Source organism: Elephas maximus, chromosome 20 (assembly GCF_024166365.1).
Source record: "Elephas maximus indicus isolate mEleMax1 chromosome 20, mEleMax1 primary haplotype, whole genome shotgun sequence".
Lineage (NCBI taxonomy): Eukaryota > Metazoa > Chordata > Mammalia > Proboscidea > Elephantidae > Elephas > Elephas maximus.
In genome coordinates this window covers 82,211,394-82,228,973 of record NC_064838.1, presented here as the reverse complement: position 1 = coordinate 82,228,973, position 17,580 = coordinate 82,211,394, and positions in this window count along the sequence as shown.

Here is a 17,580-nt window from a genome sequence, read left to right as displayed (position 1 = left end):
TCCGAAGAAGCCCTGCGTTTGCAAGAGCAAATGAGGAATTCGTGGCAGGAAAGAGGAAGGAAAGAAAGTTTCTCTCCCTCTGCCTGCTTTGCTCAGAGGACTGGATGAAGTCAGGGACTTCTCCCTTTCACTGAGAAACGTGCGGGCTGCTGTTGCCTGGGCGCTCTCTTCTTTGCAAAAGACTCTGCAGTTCCACGCTTTGAACCGTGGAAAGGCGCCGGGCTCTGCTAAGATTTCCCCTGGCGCTTCCTTTGCCCTGGGCCAAAGCGAGCCTTCACAATAGCTGAACGCTAACACTGCATACTCGTTCCACTTCCAGAACCGGGCTACGGCGAGGCAGTTCTCAGGGGAAAACGGCCCTTCGCGAAGGGCAGATCTGCCGAGCTCCTTGCGGGAAAGCGAAAGCAAAGGACGCTTTTCTCCCTCTAACCGCTTTCGTCAGAGGAACGGGGGAAGTCACAGTGTTCTTTCTCTCCCTGAGATACACACAATCTGACGTTGCCTCTGAGCTCCGTTGCTGGCAAGGAACTGAAACTGACATACATTCCTGTGGGGAAACACAGGGCTCTGCTAGGATTTCTCTAGGCAGTGTGTTTTCCCTGGGCCTCACTGTAGCAACACTATCTCGCCTGGGCAACACTGCATGGCACTTCCTCTGCCAGGAGACAGCTGCTGCTTTGTAGTTTGTGCTGGGAAACCTTGCTTTGGCAAGTGCGAATTGACCGCATTCAGGCAGAAAGAAAAGAGAATAGCAAGAGGCCTTTTCTCCCCGGCTGCTCTGCCAAGCCCTTCCAGCTCAAACTATGTCGTTGCTCCTCTGGAAGGATCCCTGCACCGCGGCGTAGTTTTTCCGAAGAAGCCCTGCGTTTGCAAGAGCAAATGAGGAATTCGTGGCAGGAAAGAGGAAGGAAAGAAAGTTTCTCTCCCTCTGCCTGCTTTGCTCAGAGGACTGGATGAAGTCAGGGACTTCTCCCTTTCACTGAGAAACGTGCGGGCTGCTGTTGCCTGGACGCTCTCTTCTTTGCAAAAGAGTCTGCAGTTCCACGCTTTGAACCGTGGAAAGGCGCCGGGCTCTGCTAAGATTTCCCCCGGCGCTTCCTTTGCCCTGGGCCAAAGCGAGCCTTCACAATAGCTGAACGCTAACACTGCATACTCGTTCCACTTCCAGAACCGGGCTACGGCGAGGCAGTTCTCCGGGGGAAAACGGCCCTTCGCGAAGGGCAGATCTGCCGAGCTCCTTGCGGGAAAGCGAAAGCAAAGGACGCTTTTCTCCCTCTAACCGCTTTCGTCAGAGGAACGGGGGAAGTCACAGTGTTCTTTCTCTCCCTGAGATACACACAATCTGACGTTGCCTCTGAGCTCCGTTGCTGGCAAGGAACTGAAACTGACATACATTCCTGTGGGGAAACACAGGGCTCTGCTAGGATTTCTCTAGGCAGTGTGTTTTCCCTGGGCCTCACTGTAGCAACACTATCTCGCCTGGGCAACACTGCATGGCACTTCCTCTGCCAGGAGAGAGCTGCTGCTTTGTAGTTTGTGCTGGGAAACCTTGCTTTGGCAAGTGCGAATTGACCGCATTCAGGCAGAAAGAAAAGAGAATAGCAAGAGGCCTTTTCTCCCCGGCTGCTCTGCCAAGCCCTTCCAGCTCAAACTATGTCGTTGCTCCTCTGGAAGGATCCCTGCACCGCGGCGTAGTTTTTCCGAAGAAGCCCTGCGTTTGCAAGAGCAAATGAGGAATTCGTGGCAGGAAAGAGGAAGGAAAGAAAGTTTCTCTCCCTCTGCCTGCTTTGCTCAGAGGACTGGATGAAGTCAGGGACTTCTCCCTTTCACTGAGAAACGTGCGGGCTGCTGTTGCCTGGGCGCTCTCTTCTTTGCAAAAGAGTCTGCAGTTCCACGCTTTGAACCGTGGAAAGGCGCCGGGCTCTGCTAAGATTTCCCGCGGCGCTTCGTTTGCCCTGGGCCAAAGCGAGCCTTCACAATAGCTGAACCCTAACACTGCATACTCGTTCCACTTCCAGAACCGGGCTACGGCGAGGCAGTTCTCCGGGGGAAAACGGCCCTTCGCGAAGGGCAGATCTGCCGAGCTCCTTGCGGGAAAGCGAAAGCAAAGGACGCTTTTCTCCCTCTAACCGCTTTCGTCAGAGGAACGGGGGAAGTCACAGTGTTCTTTCTCTCCCTGAGATACACACAATCTGACGTTGCCTCTGAGCTCCGTTGCTGGCAAGGAACTGAAACTGACATACATTCCTGTGGGGAAACACAGGGCTCTGCTAGGATTTCTGTAGGCAGTGTGTTTTCCCTGGGCCTCACTGTAGCAACACTATCTCGCCAGGGCAACACTGCATGGCACTTCCTCTGCCAGGAGAGAGCTGCTGCTTTGTAGTTTGTGCTGGGAAACCTTGCTTTGGCAAGTGCGAATTGACCGCATTCAGGCAGAAAGAAAAGAGAATAGCAAGAGGCCTTTTCTCCCCGGCTGCTCTGCCAAGCCCTTCCAGCTCAAACTATGTCGTTGCTCCTCTGGAAGGATCCCTGCACCGCGGCCTAGTTTTTCCGAAGAAGCCCTGCGTTTGCAAGAGCAAATGAGGAATTCGTGGCAGGAAAGAGGAAGGAAAGAAAGTTTCTCTCCCTCTGCCTGCTTTGCTCAGAGGACTGGATGAAGTCAGGGACTTCTCCCTTTCACTGAGAAACGTGCGGGCTGCTGTTGCCTGGGCGCTCTCTTCTTTGCAAAAGACTCTGCAGTTCCACGCTTTGAACCGTGGAAAGGCGCCGGGCTCTGCTAAGATTTCCCCCGGCGCTTCCTTTGCCCTGGGCCAAAGCGAGCCTTCACAATAGCTGAACGCTAACACTGCATACTCGTTCCACTTCCAGAACCGGGCTACGGCGAGGCAGTTCTCCGGGGGAAAACGGCCCTTCGCGAAGGGCAGATCTGCCGAGCTCCTTGCGGGAAAGCGAAAGCAAAGGACGCTTTTCTCCCTCTAACCGCTTTCGTCAGAGGAACGGGGGAAGTCACAGTGTTCTTTCTCTCCCTGAGATACACACAATCTGACGTTGCCTCTGAGCTCCGTTGCTGGCAAGGAACTGAAACTGACATACATTCCTGTGGGGAAACACAGGGCTCTGCTAGGATTTCTCTAGGCAGTGTGTTTTCCCTGGGCCTCACTGTAGCAACACTATCTCGCCTGGGCAACACTGCATGGCACTTCCTCTGCCAGGAGACAGCTGCTGCTTTGTAGTTTGTGCTGGGAAACCTTGCTTTGGCAAGTGCGAATTGACCGCATTCAGGCAGAAAGAAAAGAGAATAGCAAGAGGCCTTTTCTCCCCGGCTGCTCTGCCAAGCCCTTCCAGCTCAAACTATGTCGTTGCTCCTCTGGAAGGATCCCTGCACCGCGGCGTAGTTTTTCCGAAGAAGCCCTGCGTTTGCAAGAGCAAATGAGGAATTCGTGGCAGGAAAGAGGAAGGAAAGAAAGTTTCTCTCCCTCTGCCTGCTTTGCTCAGAGGACTGGATGAAGTCAGGGACTTCTCCCTTTCACTGAGAAACGTGCGGGCTGCTGTTGCCTGGACGCTCTCTTCTTTGCAAAAGAGTCTGCAGTTCCACGCTTTGAACCGTGGAAAGGCGCCGGGCTCTGCTAAGATTTCCCCCGGCGCTTCCTTTGCCCTGGGCCAAAGCGAGCCTTCACAATAGCTGAACGCTAACACTGCATACTCGTTCCACTTCCAGAACCGGGCTACGGCGAGGCAGTTCTCCGGGGGAAAACGGCCCTTCGCGAAGGGCAGATCTGCCGAGCTCCTTGCGGGAAAGCGAAAGCAAAGGACGCTTTTCTCCCTCTAACCGCTTTCGTCAGAGGAACGGGGGAAGTCACAGTGTTCTTTCTCTCCCTGAGATACACACAATCTGACGTTGCCTCTGAGCTCCGTTGCTGGCAAGGAACTGAAACTGACATACATTCCTGTGGGGAAACACAGGGCTCTGCTAGGATTTCTCTAGGCAGTGTGTTTTCCCTGGGCCTCACTGTAGCAACACTATCTCGCCTGGGCAACACTGCATGGCACTTCCTCTGCCAGGAGACAGCTGCTGCTTTGTAGTTTGTGCTGGGAAACCTTGCTTTGGCAAGTGCGAATTGACCGCATTCAGGCAGAAAGAAAAGAGAATAGCAAGAAGCCTTTTCTCCCCGGCTGCTCTGCCAAGCCCTTCCAGCTCAAACTATGTCGTTGCTCCTCTGGAAGGATCCCTGCACCGCGGCCTAGTTTTTCCGAAGAAGCTCTGCGTTTGCAAGAGCAAATGAGGAATTCGTGGCAGGAAAGAGGAAGGAAAGAAAGTTTCTCTCCCTCTGCCTGCTTTGCTCAGAGGACTGGATGAAGTCAGGGACTTCTCCCTTTCACTGAGAAACGTGCGGGCTGCTGTTGCCTGGGCGCTCTCTTCTTTGCAAAAGAGTCTGCAGTTCCACGCTTTGAACCGTGGAAAGGCGCCGGGCTCTGCTAAGATTTCCCGCGGCGCTTCGTTTGCCCCGGGCCAAAGCGAGCCTTCACAATAGCTGAACGCTAACACTGCATACTCGTTCCACTTCCAGAACCGGGCTACGGCGAGGCAGTTCTCCGGGGGAAAACGGCCCTTCGCGAAGGGCAGATCTGCCGAGCTCCTTGCGGGAAAGCGAAAGCAAAGGACGCTTTTCTCCCTCTAACCGCTTTCGTCAGAGGAACGGGGGAAGTCACAGTGTTCTTTCTCTCCCTGAGATACACACAATCTGACGTTGCCTCTGAGCTCCGTTGCTGGCAAGGAACTGAAACTGACATACATTCCTGTGGGGAAACACAGGGCTCTGCTAGGATTTCTGTAGGCAGTGTGTTTTCCCTGGGCCTCACTGTAGCAACACTATCTCGCCAGGGCAACACTGCATGGCACTTCCTCTGCCACGAGAGAGCTGCTGCTTTGTAGATTGTGCTTGGAAACCTTGCTTTGGCAAGTGCGAATTGACCGCATTCAGGCAGAAAGAAAAGAGAATAGCAAGAGGCCTTTTCTCCCCGGCTGCTCTGCCAAGCCCTTCCAGCTCAAACTATGTCGTTGCTCCTCTGGAAGGATCCCTGCACCGCGGCCTAGTTTTTCCGAAGAAGCCCTGCGTTTGCAAGAGCAAATGAGGAATTCGTGGCAGGAAAGAGGAAGGAAAGAAAGTTTCTCTCCCTCTGCCTGCTTTGCTCAGAGGACTGGATGAAGTCAGGGACTTCTCCCTTTCACTGAGAAACGTGCGGGCTGCTGTTGCCTGGGCGCTCTCTTCTTTGCAAAAGAGTCTGCAGTTCCACGCTTTGAACCGTGGAAAGGCGCCGGGCTCGGCTAAGATTTCCCCCGGCGCTTCGTTTGCCCTGGGCCAAAGCGAGCCTTCACAATAGCTGAACCCTAACACTGCATACTCGTTCCACTTCCAGAACCGGGCTACGGCGAGGCAGTTCTCCGGGGGAAAACGGCCCTTCGCGAAGGGCAGATCTGCCGAGCTCCTTGCGGGAAAGCGAAAGCAAAGGACGCTTTTCTCCCTCTAACCGCTTTCGTCAGAGGAACGGGGGAAGTCACAGTGTTCTTTCTCTCCCTGAGATACACACAATCTGACGTTGCCTCTGAGCTCCGTTGCTGGCAAGGAACTGAAACTGACATACATTCCTGTGGGGAAACACAGGGCTCTGCTAGGATTTCTGTAGGCAGTGTGTTTTCCCTGGGCCTCACTGTAGCAACACTATCTCGCCAGGGCAACACTGCATGGCACTTCCTCTGCCAGGAGAGAGCTGCTGCTTTGTAGTTTGTGCTGCGAAACCTTGCTTTGGCAAGTGCCAATTGACCGCATTCAGGCAGAAAGAAAAGAGAATAGCAAGAGGCCTTTTCTCCCCGGCTGCTCTGCCAAGCCCTTCCAGCTCAAACTATGTCGTTGCTCCTCTGGAAGGATCCCTGCACCGCGGCCTAGTTTTTCCGAAGAAGCCCTGCGTTTGCAAGAGCAAATGAGGAATTCGTGGCAGGAAAGAGGAAGGAAAGAAAGTTTCTCTCCCTCTGCCTGCTTTGCTCAGAGGACTGGATGAAGTCAGGGACTTCTCCGTTTCACTGAGAAACGTGAGGGCTGCTGTTGCCTGGGCGCTCTCTTCTTTGCAAAAGAGTCTGCAGTTCCACGCTTTGAACCGTGGAAAGGCGCCGGGCTCTGCTAAGATTTCCCGCGGCGCTTCGTTTGCCCTGGGCCAAAGCGAGCCTTCACAATAGCTGAACGCTAACACTGCATACTCGTTCCACTTCCAGAACCGGGCTACGGCGAGGCAGTTCTCCGGGGGAAAACGGCCTTTCGCGAAGGGCAGATCTGCCGAGCTCCTTGCGGGAAAGCGAAAGCAAAGGACGCTTTTCTCCCTCTAACCGCTTTCGTCAGAGGAACGGGGGAAGTCACAGTGTTCTTTCTCTCCCTGAGATACACACAATCTGACGTTGCCTCTGAGCTCCGTTGCTGGCAAGGAACTGAAAGTGACATACATTCCTGTGGGGAAACTCAGGGCTCTGCTAGGATTTCTGTAGGCAGTGTGTTTTCCCTGGGCCTCACTGTAGCAACACTATCTCGCCAGGGCAACACTGCATGGCACTTCCTCTGCCAGGAGAGAGCTGCTGCTTTGTAGTTTGTGCTGGGAAAACTTGCTTTGGCAAGTGCGAATTGACCGCATTCAGGCAGAAAGAAAAGAGAATAGCAAGAGGCCTTTTCTCCCCGGCTGCTCTGCCAAGCCCTTCCAGCTCAAACTATGTCGTTGCTCCTCTGGAAGGATCCCTGCACCGCGGCCTAGTTTTTCCGAAGAAGCCCTGCGTTTGCAAGAGCAAATGAGGAATTCGTGGCAGGAAAGAGGAAGGAAAGAAAGTTTCTCTCCCTCTGCCTGCTTTGCTCAGAGGACTGGATGAAGTCAGGGACTTCTCCCTTTCACTGAGAAACGTGCGGGCTGCTGTTGCCTGGGCGCTCTCTTCTTTGCAAAAGACTCTGCAGTTCCACGCTTTGAACCGTGGAAAGGCGCCGGGCTCTGCTAAGATTTCCCGCGGCGCTTCGTTTGCCCCGGGCCAAAGCGAGCCTTCACAATAGCTGAACGCTAACACTGCATACTCGTTCCACTTCCAGAACCGGGCTACGGCGAGGCAGTTCTCCGGGGGAAAACGGCCCTTCGCGAAGGGCAGATCTGCCGAGCTCCTTGCGGGAAAGCGAAAGCAAAGGACGCTTTTCTCCCTCTAACCGCTTTCGTCAGAGGAACGGGGGAAGTCACAGTGTTCTTTCTCTCCCTGAGATACACACAATCTGACGTTGCCTCTGAGCTCCGTTGCTGGCAAGGAACTGAAACTGACATACATTCCTGTGGGGAAACACAGGGCTCTGCTAGGATTTCTGTAGGCAGTGTGTTTTCCCTGGGCCTCACTGTAGCAACACTATCTCGCCAGGGCAACACTGCATGGCACTTCCTCTGCCACGAGAGAGCTGCTGCTTTGTAGATTGTGCTTGGAAACCTTGCTTTGGCAAGTGCGAATTGACCGCATTCAGGCAGAAAGAAAAGAGAATAGCAAGAGGCCTTTTCTCCCCGGCTGCTCTGCCAAGCCCTTCCAGCTCAAACTATGTCGTTGCTCCTCTGGAAGGATCCCTGCACCGCGGCCTAGTTTTTCCGAAGAAGCCCTGCGTTTGCAAGAGCAAATGAGGAATTCGTGGCAGGAAAGAGGAAGGAAAGAAAGTTTCTCTCCCTCTGCCTGCTTTGCTCAGAGGACTGGATGAAGTCAGGGACTTCTCCCTTTCACTGAGAAACGTGCGGGCTGCTGTTGCCTGGGCGCTCTCTTCTTTGCAAAAGAGTCTGCAGTTCCACGCTTTGAACCGTGGAAAGGCGCCGGGCTCTGCTAAGATTTCCCCCGGCGCTTCCTTTGCCCTGGGCCAAAGCGAGCCTTCACAATAGCTGAACGCTAACACTGCATACTCGTTCCACTTCCAGAACCGGGCTACGGCGAGGCAGTTCTCCGGGGGAAAACGGCCCTTCGCGAAGGGCAGATCTGCCGAGCTCCTTGCGGGAAAGCGAAAGCAAAGGACGCTTTTCTCCCTCTAACCGCTTTCGTCAGAGGAACGGGGGAAGTCACAGTGTTCTTTCTCTCCCTGAGATACACACAATCTGACGTTGCCTCTGAGCTCCGTTGCTGGCAAGGAACTGAAACTGACATACATTCCTGTGGGGAAACACAGGGCTCTGCTAGGATTTCTCTAGGCAGTGTGTTTTCCCTGGGCCTCACTGTAGCAACACTATCTCGCCTGGGCAACACTGCATGGCACTTCCTCTGCCAGGAGACAGCTGCTGCTTTGTAGTTTGTGCTGGGAAACCTTGCTTTGGCAAGTGCGAATTGACCGCATTCAGGCAGAAAGAAAAGAGAATAGCAAGAGGCCTTTTCTCCCCGGCTGCTCTGCCAAGCCCTTCCAGCTCAAACTATGTCGTTGCTCCTCTGGAAGGATCCCTGCACCGCGGCGTAGTTTTTCCGAAGAAGCTCTGCGTTTGCAAGAGCAAATGAGGAATTCGTGGCAGGAAAGAGGAAGGAAAGAAAGTTTCTCTCCCTCTGCCTGCTTTGCTCAGAGGACTGGATGAAGTCAGGGACTTCTCCCTTTCACTGAGAAACGTGCGGGCTGCTGTTGCCTGGGCGCTCTCTTCTTTGCAAAAGAGTCTGCAGTTCCACGCTTTGAACCGTGGAAAGGCGCCGGGCTCTGCTAAGATTTCCCGCGGCGCTTCGTTTGCCCCGGGCCAAAGCGAGCCTTCACAATAGCTGAACGCTAACACTGCATACTCGTTCCACTTCCAGAACCGGGCTACGGCGAGGCAGTTCTCCGGGGGAAAACGGCCCTTCGCGAAGGGCAGATCTGCCGAGCTCCTTGCGGGAAAGCGAAAGCAAAGGACGCTTTTCTCCCTCTAACCGCTTTCGTCAGAGGAACGGGGGAAGTCACAGTGTTCTTTCTCTCCCTGAGATACACACAATCTGACGTTGCCTCTGAGCTCCGTTGCTGGCAAGGAACTGAAACTGACATACATTCCTGTGGGGAAACACAGGGCTCTGCTAGGATTTCTGTAGGCAGTGTGTTTTCCCTGGGCCTCACTGTAGCAACACTATCTCGCCAGGGCAACACTGCATGGCACTTCCTCTGCCACGAGAGAGCTGCTGCTTTGTAGATTGTGCTTGGAAACCTTGCTATGGCAAGTGCGAATTGACCGCATTCAGGCAGAAAGAAAAGAGAATAGCAAGAGGCCTTTTCTCCCCGGCTGCTCTGCCAAGCCCTTCCAGCTCAAACTATGTCGTTGCTCCTCTGGAAGGATCCCTGCACCGCGGCGTAGTTTTTCCGAAGAAGCCCTGCGTTTGCAAGAGCAAATGAGGAATTCGTGGCAGGAAAGAGGAAGGAAAGAAAGTTTCTCTCCCTCTGCCTGCTTTGCTCAGAGGACTGGATGAAGTCAGGGACTTCTCCCTTTCACTGAGAAACGTGCGGGCTGCTGTTGCCTGGGCGCTCTCTTCTTTGCAAAAGAGTCTGCAGTTCCACGCTTTGAACCGTGGAAAGGCGCCGGGCTCGGCTAAGATTTCCCCCGGCGCTTCCTTTGCCCTGGGCCAAAGCGAGCCTTCACAATAGCTGAACCCTAACACTGCATACTCGTTCCACTTCCAGAACCGGGCTACGGCGAGGCAGTTCTCCGGGGGAAAACGGCCCTTCGCGAAGGGCAGATCTGCCGAGCTCCTTGCGGGAAAGCGAAAGCAAAGGACGCTTTTCTCCCTCTAACCGCTTTCGTCAGAGGAACGGGGGAAGTCACAGTGTTCTTTCTCTCCCTGAGATACACACAATCTGACGTTGCCTCTGAGCTCCGTTGCTGGCAAGGAACTGAAAGTGACATACATTCCTGTGGGGAAACTCAGGGCTCTGCTAGGATTTCTCTAGGCAGTGTGTTTTCCCTGGGCCTCACTGTAGCAACACTATGTCGCCAGGGCAACACTGCATGGCACTTCCTCTGCCAGGAGAGAGCTGCTGCTTTGTAGTTTGTGCTGCGAAACCTTGCTTTGGCAAGTGCCAATTGACCGCATTCAGGCAGAAAGAAAAGAGAATAGCAAGAGGCCTTTTCTCCCCGGCTGCTCTGCCAAGCCCTTCCAGCTCAAACTATGTCGTTGCTCCTCTGGAAGGATCCCTGCACCGCGGCGTAGTTTTTCCGAAGAAGCCCTGCGTTTGCAAGAGCAAATGAGGAATTCGTGGCAGGAAAGAGGAAGGAAAGAAAGTTTCTCTCCCTCTGCCTGCTTTGCTCAGAGGACTGGATGAAGTCAGGGACTTCTCCCTTTCACTGAGAAACGTGCGGGCTGCTGTTGCCTGGGCGCTCTCTTCTTTGCAAAAGAGTCTGCCGTTCCACGCTTTGAACCGTGGAAAGGCGCCGGGCTCTGCTAAGATTCCCCCCGGCGCTTCGTTTGCCCCGGGCCAAAGCGAACCTTTACAATAGCTGAACGCTAACACTGCATACTCGTTCCACTTCCAGAACCGGGCTACGGCGAGGCAGTTCTCCGGGGGAAAACGGCCCTTCGCGAAGGGCAGATCTGCCGAGCTCCTTGCGGGAAAGCGAAAGCAAAGGACGCTTTTCTCCCTCTAACCGCTTTCGTCAGAGGAACGGGGGAAGTCACAGTGTTCTTTCTCTCCCTGAGATACACACAATCTGACGTTGCCTCTGAGCTCCGTTGCTGGCAAGGAACTGAAAGTGACATACATTCCTGTGGGGAAACTCAGGGCTCTGCTAGGATTTCTCTAGGCAGTGTGTTTTCCCTGGGCCTCACTGTAGCAACACTATCTCGCCAGGGCAACACTGCATGGCACTTCCTCTGCCAGGAGAGAGCTGCTGCTTTGTAGTTTGTGCTGCGAAACCTTGCTTTGGCAAGTGCGAATTGACCGCATTCAGGCAGAAAGAAAAGAGAATAGCAAGAGGCCTTTTCTCCCCGGCTGCTCTGCCAAGCCCTTCCAGCTCAAACTATGTCGTTGCTCCTCTGGAAGGATCCCTGCACCGCGGCGTAGTTTTTCCGAAGAAGCCCTGCGTTTGCAAGAGCAAATGAGGAATTCGTGGCAGGAAAGAGGAAGGAAAGAAAGTTTCTCTCCCTCTGCCTGCTTTGCTCAGAGGACTGGATGAAGTCAGGGACTTCTCCCTTTCACTGAGAAACGTGCGGGCTGCTGTTGCCTGGGCGCTCTCTTCTTTGCAAAAGAGTCTGCAGTTCCACGCTTTGAACCGTGGAAAGGCGCCGGGCTCTGCTAAGATTTCCCCCGGCGCTTCGTTTGCCCCGGGCCAAAGCGAGCCTTCACAATAGCTGAACGCTAACACTGCATACTCGTTCCACTTCCAGAACCGGGCTACGGCGAGGCAGTTTTCCGGGGGATAACGGCCCTTCGCGAAGGGCAGATCTGCCGAGCTCCTTGCGGGAAAGCGAAAGCAAAGGACGCTTTTCTCCCTCTAACCGCTTTCGTCAGAGGAACGGGGGAAGTCACAGTGTTCTTTCTCTCCCTGAGATACACACAATCTGACGTTGCCTCTGAGCTCCGTTGCTGGCAAGGAACTGAAAGTGACATACATTGCTGTGGGGAAACACAGGGCTCTGCTAGGATTTCTGTAGGCAGTGTGTTTTCCCTGGGCCTCACTGTAGCAACACTATCTCGCCAGGGCAACACTGCATGGCACTTCCTCTGCCAGGAGAGAGCTGCTGCTTTGTAGTTTGTGCTGCGAAACCTTGCTTTGGCAAGTGCCAATTGACCGCATTCAGGCAGAAAGAAAAGAGAATAGCAAGAGGCCTTTTCTCCCCGGCTGCTCTGCCAAGCCCTTCCAGCTCAAACTATGTCGTTGCTCCTCTGGAAGGATCCCTGCACCGCGGCCTAGTTTTTCCGAAGAAGCCCTGCGTTTGCAAGAGCAAATGAGGAATTCGTGGCAGGAAAGAGGAAGGAAAGAAAGTTTCTCTCCCTCTGCCTGCTTTGCTCAGAGGACTGGATGAAGTCAGGGACTTCTCCCTTTCACTGAGAAACGTGCGGGCTGCTGTTGCCTGGGCGCTCTCTTCTTTGCAAAAGAGTCTGCAGTTCCACGCTTTGAACCGTGGAAAGGCGCCGGGCTCTGCTAAGATTTCCCGCGGCGCTTCGTTTGCCCCGGGCCAAAGCGAGCCTTCACAATAGCTGAACGCTAACACTGCATACTCGTTCCACTTCCAGAACCGGGCTACGGCGAGGCAGTTCTCCGGGGGAAAACGGCCCTTCGCGAAGGGCAGATCTGCCGAGCTCCTTGCGGGAAAGCGAAAGCAAAGGACGCTTTTCTCCCTCTAACCGCTTTCGTCAGAGGAACGGGGGAAGTCACAGTGTTCTTTCTCTCCCTGAGATACACACAATCTGACGTTGCCTCTGAGCTCCGTTGCTGGCAAGGAACTGAAACTGACATACATTCCTGTGGGGAAACACAGGGCTCTGCTAGGATTTCTGTAGGCAGTGTGTTTTCCCTGGGCCTCACTGTAGCAACACTATCTCGCCAGGGCAACACTGCATGGCACTTCCTCTGCCAGGAGAGAGCTGCTGCTTTGTAGTTTGTGCTGCGAAACCTTGCTTTGGCAAGTGCGAATTGACCGCATTCAGGCAGAAAGAAAAGAGAATAGCAAGAGGCCTTTTCTCCCCGGCTGCTCTGCCAAGCCCTTCCAGCTCAAACTATGTCGTTGCTCCTCTGGAAGGATCCCTGCACCGCGGCGTAGTTTTTCCGAAGAAGCCCTGCGTTTGCAAGAGCAAATGAGGAATTCGTGGCAGGAAAGAGGAAGGAAAGAAAGTTTCTCTCCCTCTGCCTGCTTTGCTCAGAGGACTGGATGAAGTCAGGGACTTCTCCCTTTCACTGAGAAACGTGCGGGCTGCTGTTGCCTGGGCGCTCTCTTCTTTGCAAAAGAGTCTGCAGTTCCACGCTTTGAACCGTGGAAAGGCGCCGGGCTCGGCTAAGATTTCCCCCGGCGCTTCGTTTGCCCTGGGCCAAAGCGAGCCTTCACAATAGCTGAACCCTAACACTGCATACTCGTTCCACTTCCAGAACCGGGCTACGGCGAGGCAGTTCTCCGGGGGAAAACGGCCCTTCGCGAAGGGCAGATCTGCCGAGCTCCTTGCGGGAAAGCGAAAGCAAAGGACGCTTTTCTCCCTCTAACCGCTTTCGTCAGAGGAACGGGGGAAGTCACAGTGTTCTTTCTCTCCCTGAGATACACACAATCTGACGTTGCCTCTGAGCTCCGTTGCTGGCAAGGAACTGAAAGTGACATACATTCCTGTGGGGAAACTCAGGGCTCTGCTAGGATTTCTGTAGGCAGTGTGTTTTCCCTGGGCCTCACTGTAGCAACACTATGTCGCCAGGGCAACACTGCATGGCACTTCCTCTGCCAGGAGAGAGCTGCTGCTTTGTAGTTTGTGCTGCGAAACCTTGCTTTGGCAAGTGCCAATTGACCGCATTCAGGCAGAAAGAAAAGAGAATAGCAAGAGGCCTTTTCTCCCCGGCTGCTCTGCCAAGCCCTTCCAGCTCAAACTATGTCGTTGCTCCTCTGGAAGGATCCCTGCACCGCGGCGTAGTTTTTCCGAAGAAGCCCTGCGTTTGCAAGAGCAAATGAGGAATTCGTGGCAGGAAAGAGGAAGGAAAGAAAGTTTCTCTCCCTCTGCCTGCTTTGCTCAGAGGACTGGATGAAGTCAGGGACTTCTCCCTTTCACTGAGAAACGTGCGGGCTGCTGTTGCCTGGGCGCTCTCTTCTTTGCAAAAGAGTCTGCCGTTCCACGCTTTGAACCGTGGAAAGGCGCCGGGCTCTGCTAAGATTCCCCCCGGCGCTTCGTTTGCCCCGGGCCAAAGCGAACCTTTACAATAGCTGAACGCTAACACTGCATACTCGTTCCACTTCCAGAACCGGGCTACGGCGAGGCAGTTCTCCGGGGGAAAACGGCCCTTCGCGAAGGGCAGATCTGCCGAGCTCCTTGCGGGAAAGCGAAAGCAAAGGACGCTTTTCTCCCTCTAACCGCTTTCGTCAGAGGAACGGGGGAAGTCACAGTGTTCTTTCTCTCCCTGAGATACACACAATCTGACGTTGCCTCTGAGCTCCGTTGCTGGCAAGGAACTGAAAGTGACATACATTCCTGTGGGGAAACTCAGGGCTCTGCTAGGATTTCTCTAGGCAGTGTGTTTTCCCTGGGCCTCACTGTAGCAACACTATCTCGCCAGGGCAACACTGCATGGCACTTCCTCTGCCAGGAGAGAGCTGCTGCTTTGTAGTTTGTGCTGCGAAACCTTGCTTTGGCAAGTGCGAATTGACCGCATTCAGGCAGAAAGAAAAGAGAATAGCAAGAGGCCTTTTCTCCCCGGCTGCTCTGCCAAGCCCTTCCAGCTCAAACTATGTCGTTGCTCCTCTGGAAGGATCCCTGCACCGCGGCGTAGTTTTTCCGAAGAAGCCCTGCGTTTGCAAGAGCAAATGAGGAATTCGTGGCAGGAAAGAGGAAGGAAAGAAAGTTTCTCTCCCTCTGCCTGCTTTGCTCAGAGGACTGGATGAAGTCAGGGACTTCTCCCTTTCACTGAGAAACGTGCGGGCTGCTGTTGCCTGGGCGCTCTCTTCTTTGCAAAAGAGTCTGCAGTTCCACGCTTTGAACCGTGGAAAGGCGCCGGGCTCTGCTAAGATTTCCCCCGGCGCTTCGTTTGCCCCGGGCCAAAGCGAGCCTTCACAATAGCTGAACGCTAACACTGCATACTCGTTCCACTTCCAGAACCGGGCTACGGCGAGGCAGTTTTCCGGGGGATAACGGCCCTTCGCGAAGGGCAGATCTGCCGAGCTCCTTGCGGGAAAGCGAAAGCAAAGGACGCTTTTCTCCCTCTAACCGCTTTCGTCAGAGGAACGGGGGAAGTCACAGTGTTCTTTCTCTCCCTGAGATACACACAATCTGACGTTGCCTCTGAGCTCCGTTGCTGGCAAGGAACTGAAAGTGACATACATTGCTGTGGGGAAACACAGGGCTCTGCTAGGATTTCTGTAGGCAGTGTGTTTTCCCTGGGCCTCACTGTAGCAACACTATCTCGCCAGGGCAACACTGCATGGCACTTCCTCTGCCAGGAGAGAGCTGCTGCTTTGTAGTTTGTGCTGCGAAACCTTGCTTTGGCAAGTGCCAATTGACCGCATTCAGGCAGAAAGAAAAGAGAATAGCAAGAGGCCTTTTCTCCCCGGCTGCTCTGCCAAGCCCTTCCAGCTCAAACTATGTCGTTGCTCCTCTGGAAGGATCCCTGCACCGCGGCCTAGTTTTTCCGAAGAAGCCCTGCGTTTGCAAGAGCAAATGAGGAATTCGTGGCAGGAAAGAGGAAGGAAAGAAAGTTTCTCTCCCTCTGCCTGCTTTGCTCAGAGGACTGGATGAAGTCAGGGACTTCTCCCTTTCACTGAGAAACGTGCGGGCTGCTGTTGCCTGGGCGCTCTCTTCTTTGCAAAAGAGTCTGCAGTTCCACGCTTTGAACCGTGGAAAGGCGCCGGGCTCTGCTAAGATTTCCCGCGGCGCTTCGTTTGCCCCGGGCCAAAGCGAGCCTTCACAATAGCTGAACGCTAACACTGCATACTCGTTCCACTTCCAGAACCGGGCTACGGCGAGGCAGTTCTCCGGGGGAAAACGGCCCTTCGCGAAGGGCAGATCTGCCGAGCTCCTTGCGGGAAAGCGAAAGCAAAGGACGCTTTTCTCCCTCTAACCGCTTTCGTCAGAGGAACGGGGGAAGTCACAGTGTTCTTTCTCTCCCTGAGATACACACAATCTGACGTTGCCTCTGAGCTCCGTTGCTGGCAAGGAACTGAAACTGACATACATTCCTGTGGGGAAACACAGGGCTCTGCTAGGATTTCTGTAGGCAGTGTGTTTTCCCTGGGCCTCACTGTAGCAACACTATCTCGCCAGGGCAACACTGCATGGCACTTCCTCTGCCAGGAGAGAGCTGCTGCTTTGTAGTTTGTGCTGCGAAACCTTGCTTTGGCAAGTGCGAATTGACCGCATTCAGGCAGAAAGAAAAGAGAATAGCAAGAGGCCTTTTCTCCCCGGCTGCTCTGCCAAGCCCTTCCAGCTCAAACTATGTCGTTGCTCCTCTGGAAGGATCCCTGCACCGCGGCGTAGTTTTTCCGAAGAAGCCCTGCGTTTGCAAGAGCAAATGAGGAATTCGTGGCAGGAAAGAGGAAGGAAAGAAAGTTTCTCTCCCTCTGCCTGCTTTGCTCAGAGGACTGGATGAAGTCAGGGACTTCTCCCTTTCACTGAGAAACGTGCGGGCTGCTGTTGCCTGGGCGCTCTCTTCTTTGCAAAAGAGTCTGCAGTTCCACGCTTTGAACCGTGGAAAGGCGCCGGGCTCGGCTAAGATTTCCCCCGGCGCTTCGTTTGCCCTGGGCCAAAGCGAGCCTTCACAATAGCTGAACCCTAACACTGCATACTCGTTCCACTTCCAGAACCGGGCTACGGCGAGGCAGTTCTCCGGGGGAAAACGGCCCTTCGCGAAGGGCAGATCTGCCGAGCTCCTTGCGGGAAAGCGAAAGCAAAGGACGCTTTTCTCCCTCTAACCGCTTTCGTCAGAGGAACGGGGGAAGTCACAGTGTTCTTTCTCTCCCTGAGATACACACAATCTGACGTTGCCTCTGAGCTCCGTTGCTGGCAAGGAACTGAAAGTGACATACATTCCTGTGGGGAAACTCAGGGCTCTGCTAGGATTTCTGTAGGCAGTGTGTTTTCCCTGGGCCTCACTGTAGCAACACTATGTCGCCAGGGCAACACTGCATGGCACTTCCTCTGCCAGGAGAGAGCTGCTGCTTTGTAGTTTGTGCTGCGAAACCTTGCTTTGGCAAGTGCCAATTGACCGCATTCAGGCAGAAAGAAAAGAGAATAGCAAGAGGCCTTTTCTCCCCGGCTGCTCTGCCAAGCCCTTCCAGCTCAAACTATGTCGTTGCTCCTCTGGAAGGATCCCTGCACCGCGGCGTAGTTTTTCCGAAGAAGCCCTGCGTTTGCAAGAGCAAATGAGGAATTCGTGGCAGGAAAGAGGAAGGAAAGAAAGTTTCTCTCCCTCTGCCTGCTTTGCTCAGAGGACTGGATGAAGTCAGGGACTTCTCCCTTTCACTGAGAAACGTGCGGGCTGCTGTTGCCTGGGCGCTCTCTTCTTTGCAAAAGAGTCTGCCGTTCCACGCTTTGAACCGTGGAAAGGCGCCGGGCTCTGCTAAGATTCCCCCCGGCGCTTCGTTTGCCCCGGGCCAAAGCGAACCTTTACAATAGCTGAACGCTAACACTGCATACTCGTTCCACTTCCAGAACCGGGCTACGGCGAGGCAGTTCTCCGGGGGAAAACGGCCCTTCGCGAAGGGCAGATCTGCCGAGCTCCTTGCGGGAAAGCGAAAGCAAAGGACGCTTTTCTCCCTCTAACCGCTTTCGTCAGAGGAACGGGGGAAGTCACAGTGTTCTTTCTCTCCCTGAGATACACACAATCTGACGTTGCCTCTGAGCTCCGTTGCTGGCAAGGAACTGAAAGTGACATACATTCCTGTGGGGAAACTCAGGGCTCTGCTAGGATTTC